The sequence below is a fragment of the Lygodium microphyllum genome, chromosome 21, assembly GCF_053477565.2.
Source record: "Lygodium microphyllum isolate KBCC chromosome 21, Lygodium_microphyllum_v1.1.10, whole genome shotgun sequence".
Lineage (NCBI taxonomy): Eukaryota > Viridiplantae > Streptophyta > Polypodiopsida > Schizaeales > Lygodiaceae > Lygodium > Lygodium microphyllum.
Window position 1 is genome coordinate 463,695 of NC_141155.1, and position 7,554 is coordinate 471,248.

Sequence of the window (7,554 nt, forward strand, 5' to 3'; positions counted from 1 at the left end):
ATGGAGAGTAATTCTTGAACTTATCCTCGACATAAACATAATGACTTTTCTGAAAAAGTCAACCTCTGTCTATGCTTGTCTGCATATTGTTTCTTGTGTATCCTGAGATCGTTATATAGCGATCTTAATCTAAACACTGAAGTCCTTAATTATTCTTGTACGAACAAAAATCAAATACAAGAAAGCTTCTTTCTTAATCTGTTCAAAATGGACCGATGGCTGACCAAAATAAATGGCCAATAATCAGCATCAATTGATAGTACTACATACTATCCTTGGAAAACTAGAGTCTAGCACAGACCAAAGCCTGGCAAATCTTCCACTAGAACACACTCAGGATATTCATACGGTAAGTAGTTATTCACAACCTGATCATAACTGTTCATACTGCACAAAGTTGTTCACAACCTGTTCATAAGCCCTTGTTTCCTGAGATTCATTCAAAAACATGAAGAATCAAAAATCATCAGTAGGCTCATCTGCTCAAAAATCAAAATCTATAGTTTCCTGGTGATGTTCAATCACGAAACTGCTTCATAAAAAGTTCGTGTTGTTGAGTTCGTCCACACAAGGAGAACCAAGCATCCTTCAAATCTGCTCAATCCTTAAGTCCTTGCCATTGGGGGCAATCTGACTCATAATGTCATGGCTTTATGCAAGAAAAGCATCTTCCTTCTTCTTGATATTTCTGACCAATTGATCACTTCATTTCTTTTCTGCTTCACTTTTAAGTATAGCTTCTCAAACTTTCGGTTGATCTAAAAGACTTTGAAATTGCGCAAACTTTGCTTGCATCTCCTCAAAAGAAAGCTGATTGGCTGTTCCCATATCTACTGTCTTACATGAAAGTCCTCTCCTTAAGAAAGGCAAGGAGACCCTGCTCTCATACCACTGTCATAGAATCAGGAGCGTTCACACAATTAACTGACCAATTAATCACTTAGTTACCAATTAGAGTAGGGAAGAGAGAGACGATCACACTGACATAGCACTAGGGACTGGAAGATGGGCGAGTCCCCTCCCTTCAAGAGATCAATTAAGGTGAATTCATACAACAAGCACACAATGCTGAGTGGGGCACTATTCCCACGTCAATTCTAATATGTTCTTCTGCAAGTGTTAGAGCACACTGCAAAGCTGTTTCGCACGTGCACAGCGCACATGGAAAATCCACTATAGTCGTAGACGTTGTAGTCGAAAAGTTGAGCACTGACAAGAAGACCTAGCGCTAGCTCTCTCTCTGCTTATGTTGTTCTGCCACTTCAAAAGATGATATCGTAGAAGATGATATCGTATCTGCTACAAGTCGTCATCGTAAGAAAACACCTGGCACTCAAAGAGGACTAGCGCTATCTCTTTTTCTCCGTGCTTCTGTGGTTCTGCATCTAAGAGACCATTTGAGAACATGATCTGCAACCATCGCTTGCATCTGCTTATAAATATTCTGAAACCTGCTTTTGATAGGCATACTATCGTAATACGATAATATCATATTATCGCGTTATCATAAAACTGTTGCTTGAAAAGACATTATCATATTATGGTAAAATTGAGTCATTTGCTGCTTTTCTAGTGAGAGAAGACCATCGCCTTCTTTTCTAGAGAGAGAAAGTCTTGCGCTTCATCTCCCATCTCTCCTTTAGCCCTTCCACCTTGAGATTAGGGTTCTTGCACAAGATTAGGGTTATAGAAACCCTAATTTGTAATAGCAACCATAGAAAAAAATATTACCATAGAACCCAACTGACCACTCTCAAATTCGTGATACCTTATAACCTTGCATAGGAGACCAGCTCTAATACCAACTGTGAAAAAACTGAAGGGAGATAAACTCATAGCCTGAATATCCATATCCAAATACTTGCAAAACAAGTCAAACAAGCTTAAGTCTTTAGGGAATGCACAGCTGACTAACCTCCCCACTGAAAGACAATCGCATGCTATAGACACGATCATAGATTGTCCACCCCCGAGCCACAAGCCGAGCTCCACACATCTAACAGGCCCATGTTATCCGAGCATTCCATACCACGAGTAAGCTCTCCTAGAGCCTAACGCCTCTACCAATCTCAATTGCATGTGCAGCAAGTATGGATTTGTACTAGATGAACGCTCCATAATTGCTTTTTTGTGCTCTGCTCTCAAGTGGACGAGAAGACTACTCGAAGATTGATGGCCAGCACATGGTTTGCCCACCTGTCTATATTTGAGTAGGCATTCAAACTTAAGCATCCAAGTCCCTGCCCACCCATCATGCCATCCAAAGTTTAGCTTGTCTGTCTGCCTGCTCTCATCTTGGACACCACTCCCCTACACTGAACTAAGCCCATCTACTCCCTAATGTACACGGACACATGATAGTAGTGTCTATGCACGATATGACATGTAATAAAAGAGTGAAATACTTGCCAACAAGATGTTGTATATCATTGAACTTTTTGATAGTTGAGCATGATATTCACAAAAACCTTATAAACACCATGTCAGCTACAGCAAAAAAGTGAATTTTTATGACCACTTTTGATAATTTCACAGATCGTAAATACTTCTTAGACCTTTTCTAGGCATGGAGAGAGAGAGGCATTGGGTCCCAGCAGATCCTCTCTAGAAAATCCCACTACTGGAGTAGTGTTTTCTCTGGTCTTGTACAAATGATAAGTGCAATTGTGATTTGATGAATACAATGCAAGTAGCAAAGGTTTTACCATCCTTGGATTGTTCTACCCCCTAGATCTGATTCTTGTTTGCATTGTCGGTAAAATCTGAGTCCAAACACCCTGTTGTTGAAAAGATTAGTAAACCTCCTCCAAGAAACGACAGTTTTCAGGCTATAGATATCAAAACATAACAAAACTTTGCATATGTTTCTTCATGTCCCAAGCTACACGATGACCCAACCAGAAGCCCAAAAAAATGTGTAACAACCCTTGATTGCAATCATCATAGTGTGGCAATTCATAGAGGTTCACATATTGAAAATGGAAAGCTTTTTGTTGTACTCCCAAGTGTTTAACGACATAACACCCCCACATGGCATGGCACTTCACATCAAATTGTTAAACGTTTTCACTTGATAAGTTGACGTAAGGCACTCATGCCATGCCCAGATGCTATTTGACTAGCTCTTATGTAAGCATGTGTGCTACACTTTCATTCATGAATGTTCAATGTTTGAAAGTACAGTGCTCATGCCAATCATAAATTCTCTTTGATGCACACCTATGCACAACGTGAATGCTTAACATAGAATCGTTAAATAAAAATGCAAACAAAGAGCATGTATAATGCACAAGGGTAATCATCAGCATGTTTGATGCATGGCATGCACATTTTCCTTCAAACAAGGAAGTCGACGATTGCCAATAGAGAAACAGTACCCATGCAAAGGCCGATGGATAAATAGTACCCATGCCTTTTTCATACATGATCTTTCTCACATGCACATATGTCATGTGGACATTCTACCATAGAATGTGCAATCACAGAAGAAAGCCACATTTTTCTTGTAAGTATAGCTCTTTTTGGTGATTTTGTCCATTTATTTTTTCGAGATGACAAAGTAGGTAGAGTCGGGCAAATCCCATAAACTAGTTTACGAGAGTACAACATTCTCTCAATTGTAACGTGTACCTCTCAAATGTACTCCTCTATGAGTGTTGCAATTGTAAAAGACCTCTCGGTCAACCTGTAATAAAGATCATAAGCGGTGGGGACTCTATTGAGCCACCCTCCCCTCATTTTCTCCTCTACCTTTTCTCATCGAAAAGCATTGATTCCGCTTGCGTTAGGCTATTTCACAACCATAGTCCTCTACATATCTGAAGTTGGTATCAGATAATGGTGTTGGTGTATCATTATGTTGCTATTTGAGTCATCGAAAAGCATTGATTCCGCTTGCGTTAGGCTATTTCACAACCATAGTCCTCTACATATCTAAAGTTGGTATCAGATAATGGTGTTGGTGTAGCATTATGTTGCTATTTGAGCAGCACCTATAAATGGCATTGTTGTTTTTCATCCAATGGATGAGCAAAAATGCTCCTTGATTTGGTGTGAAGCACCTATGCCATGCATAAATGCTATTTTGAGAAGCACCTATGCATGACATGGGTGCCCTATGTCCAATTGGCGAGAAAAGATGCTTGTTGATTGGATGTAAAGAACCCATGCCTTGCATAGATACGATTCAGGCGATGCCCACACTTGACATGGACACTCCACAACCAACTTGTGATCAAAAAGGGTTGTCAATTCTACATGAGAGCAATGGCTTTTTGATGCATAGCACAAGCACATTATGGCCAATAAGAGAGTAAAAGTGCTCACTAGTTTGACATACAACCCTTGCATGGAAACTCTTAATATGCAGGTGTATGGACACTAAATCAAAATTAGCATGCATTTTTTACCACTAATTTTGAGTAAAGTCCGGTGTCTATGTGAAGGCTAATCAAGTCACCCCAGTACATGCCATGGGTACTACATAGAAAATTGACAAACAAAAACACACACTAATGGATATAAAGCACCCATGCCATGCATGAAAAATATTTGAGGAGCATTTATGCATGGCAATGGGGCTGTTTAGATCCAAATATAATGGCAAGAACCTTTAACGCCTAAATGCTTTGTGACTAAACATAAAGTGTCCCCAACTCAAATCGGTGTTGTTGGACATGCATTTGTTGTCTTCACTATTGCTCAATGAAGGAAATAGGACTTTGTCATTTCCTCGCATGATAGACACCTCCTAGCCAAGAGAGCGAACCACATGATGCAAATAAATATCAAGTTGCTTCAACAACCTGCCTAAAAGCTGACATCCATATTTGAAGAAGATGATGAATATTCACGCCGATTAAGTTCATTTTTAAAACTCAAAATTCTTCATCTTGGTATCAAAATCCATCAAAGAAAATTTACATAGATGAAACTCATAGGCTGAGCCTCCAATGCCAATATGCTCCACCCAAACAAAAAATGCCAAAGTACTTCAGACCTCAATAAGAGCACCAACAAGTCACTAAATTCCAAAATAACCAATTAACAAGCGCTCAAAAACATTTCAAGTCTCCATAAAAGAAACGAAGACGGATGAAGACAGGAGCATTCACTCCAAGAAAACTTGAAGAAACTAATGTCAATCTTAAATGGTGATAATATTACTACTATTACATGTTTTTTTTCTAAAGTAGTTCTTTGGCGCCATGCACCAAAATGATGCAATCATCTCACCTCTTAGCTTTCTAACACATCTTAAATAAAATAGATTCTCAAGCTTAAAGACTTGACAACCATGAAAAACAAAGAGAGTGACTGTCAAATAAAGCATTCAATGCAATAGTTTGATTAACCAGTATTTTCCAACAGTACAAGAGTTAATGGTGAGAGAATCAACTCTCTTAATCCTAGCCATACTACACTGAAATATATAGTCCAAGAGACCCATGTACCATGTACAAATTAAATTAATTATACTTCTATGTATGTTATGAGACAATCATAAGCAAAAGTAGACAATCATAATAAAGCATGTTAAGGAATTCAGAGTTGAGATACATACAAAACTGCGCATACTCTCCTAGTCAGTAACATATTCATCATCACCCTGAAATTTTTTTAAAAATCAACAAGAATACTCAGTACACTTGAAAACTGTCAACATTTTCTACCATAAAGATACTACATATGATGCTCATTACTTACCTATGATTTTTTTTTAATGAAAGGAAAAATAATTAAAGTTAAAGATTAACTAATAAAATTTAGTATCAGATGAGGACCATACATGCCAAGGACCAAAAAGAGGTAGCTCATCCACTTTTTCTAACTCCACCTTCCTCTTGTTTGCATGAAGGCACCCCTATAGGCATGAACATGTAGCGAGACTCCATATGATACTCATTACTTCCCTATGATTTCTTTTCAAAATAAAAGTGAAACATTAGTTAAATTAACAATTAGCTATATAAGAATAAAGACCATACAAACGAAGGATCAAAAAAGGAAAACTCATCAGTTATTGCTAGCTCCACCTTCCTCTTGCTCGCACGAAGGGACCCTTGTTAACAAATGAGATTGCCTATTAAAGTGAAAATTAAAATAATAACAAAAAAGTAAGAAATATTTCCCACCTCACCCTCCTTAGTAGCCTTTACGGTCACTGCTATCTATCAAAATAAATAAATAAATAACAGTATAAAGCATTAAAATTCAATAACATTAACAAGTTGAAAATAAAAACAATAACATAATAATCATACATGAATTCATACCTTTTGTCTTACTTGTTTTGTCATTTTTGTGTGGGTTCGAAAAGCATGTATAATTGAGGGTATGCCTTTTGAAGCGATCCCAAGGTATGCTTTTTTTTCCAAATTTTCATTGAGGAGAGCTAGCTCTTTTTTACCCCACTGTTTGAGTGGCTTAAAGTCACTCATGGCACCTAAATGAAGGCCGATGCCATGGTGCCCATCATACTCCGCCACATTGATGACTAATCCTCCTGAGGAACCTGCAAAGGACGTGTAAGATGCCACCAACTAAGAGGGGTTTATGTAGGTTGTGAAACCTACACAAGAGCTAGGCATATCGTCTGCCTTAGATCCCTTATCCAAGGGATATTCCTTGTGCAAGAGACTAGGATACGAGATGAGAAGGATGGTGTCGGTGTGACGAGGGTTACCAGCACTCCACCAATAAAAAAAGTCAAGGTCTTTGAAACGTTTGGGAGAGTTCAGCAAGAGGAGTGTCACATCATTCTCTTCGTCCAAAAAGACCACCTAAGCATGAAACTCAATCAGTGTAGAAACCACTGTCCCATTTCGACGAACCCTAGTGCAACCAAATGGATAAGTCACCTTGATCTTCGGGGGGCTTGCTTTTCTCTTAGATTTGAGATCTCCATCAAACTTGACTACATGCAGACATGTGGCAGTCAAACCATCGCCACCAATCAGAACATAGCTTCCATCACCCACAACACCCTCCTCTGTGAACTCCGCAAGCACTCTGCCAACATACTTGTGAAACTTGGAGAATAAATCCAGCAAAGATTTCTCCTGTTCAACACATTTGAGGCATCCTGCAAGATTGACTGCCTCCATGGGAAATTGGTGACCTATCACACTCAAAATCTGCTCTATAGAAAGGGATTTCAAAGCATCCTCCTGAAAACCCTTTTCCACCAAAGATGCCATAGCAGCTTGCACTCGTGCATCATCCCAAGACATCTCTGTAGGCTGCGTAAAAGTGAGTTCACTCGAGGGTGGAGGCAAAGGTATAGACTTCCCAATTGAACACACAAGCGACGGCGAATTCTCTTCTGAAGGGGCCACAAAGGCACTGAGAAAGTGGTGGAATCAAAAGTGTGGTGCACTATCACGCTCAATCAAGTCTCACCGCTCATAGACTATACCTACACAGTCGGGACTTGAGGCCTGAGGAGTCAGAGCTGTCCGGAGTCTGCTTGTGTAACCTGCCAACATGCTGAGTCCTACGTCCTGCGTCGTTGACCTAGTCAGCTGGGCCCTGGCTTTGTAATACGAGTCACGA

At 39.4% G+C, this 7,554-nt stretch overlaps 1 pseudogene; it reads right to left on the minus strand.

Annotated features, from left to right (window-relative positions):
- Positions 1–372: 372 nt before the first annotated feature.
- LOC148017688 (uncharacterized) lies at positions 373–7,232 on the minus strand (annotated as a pseudogene).
- Positions 7,233–7,554: the final 322 nt, after the last annotated feature.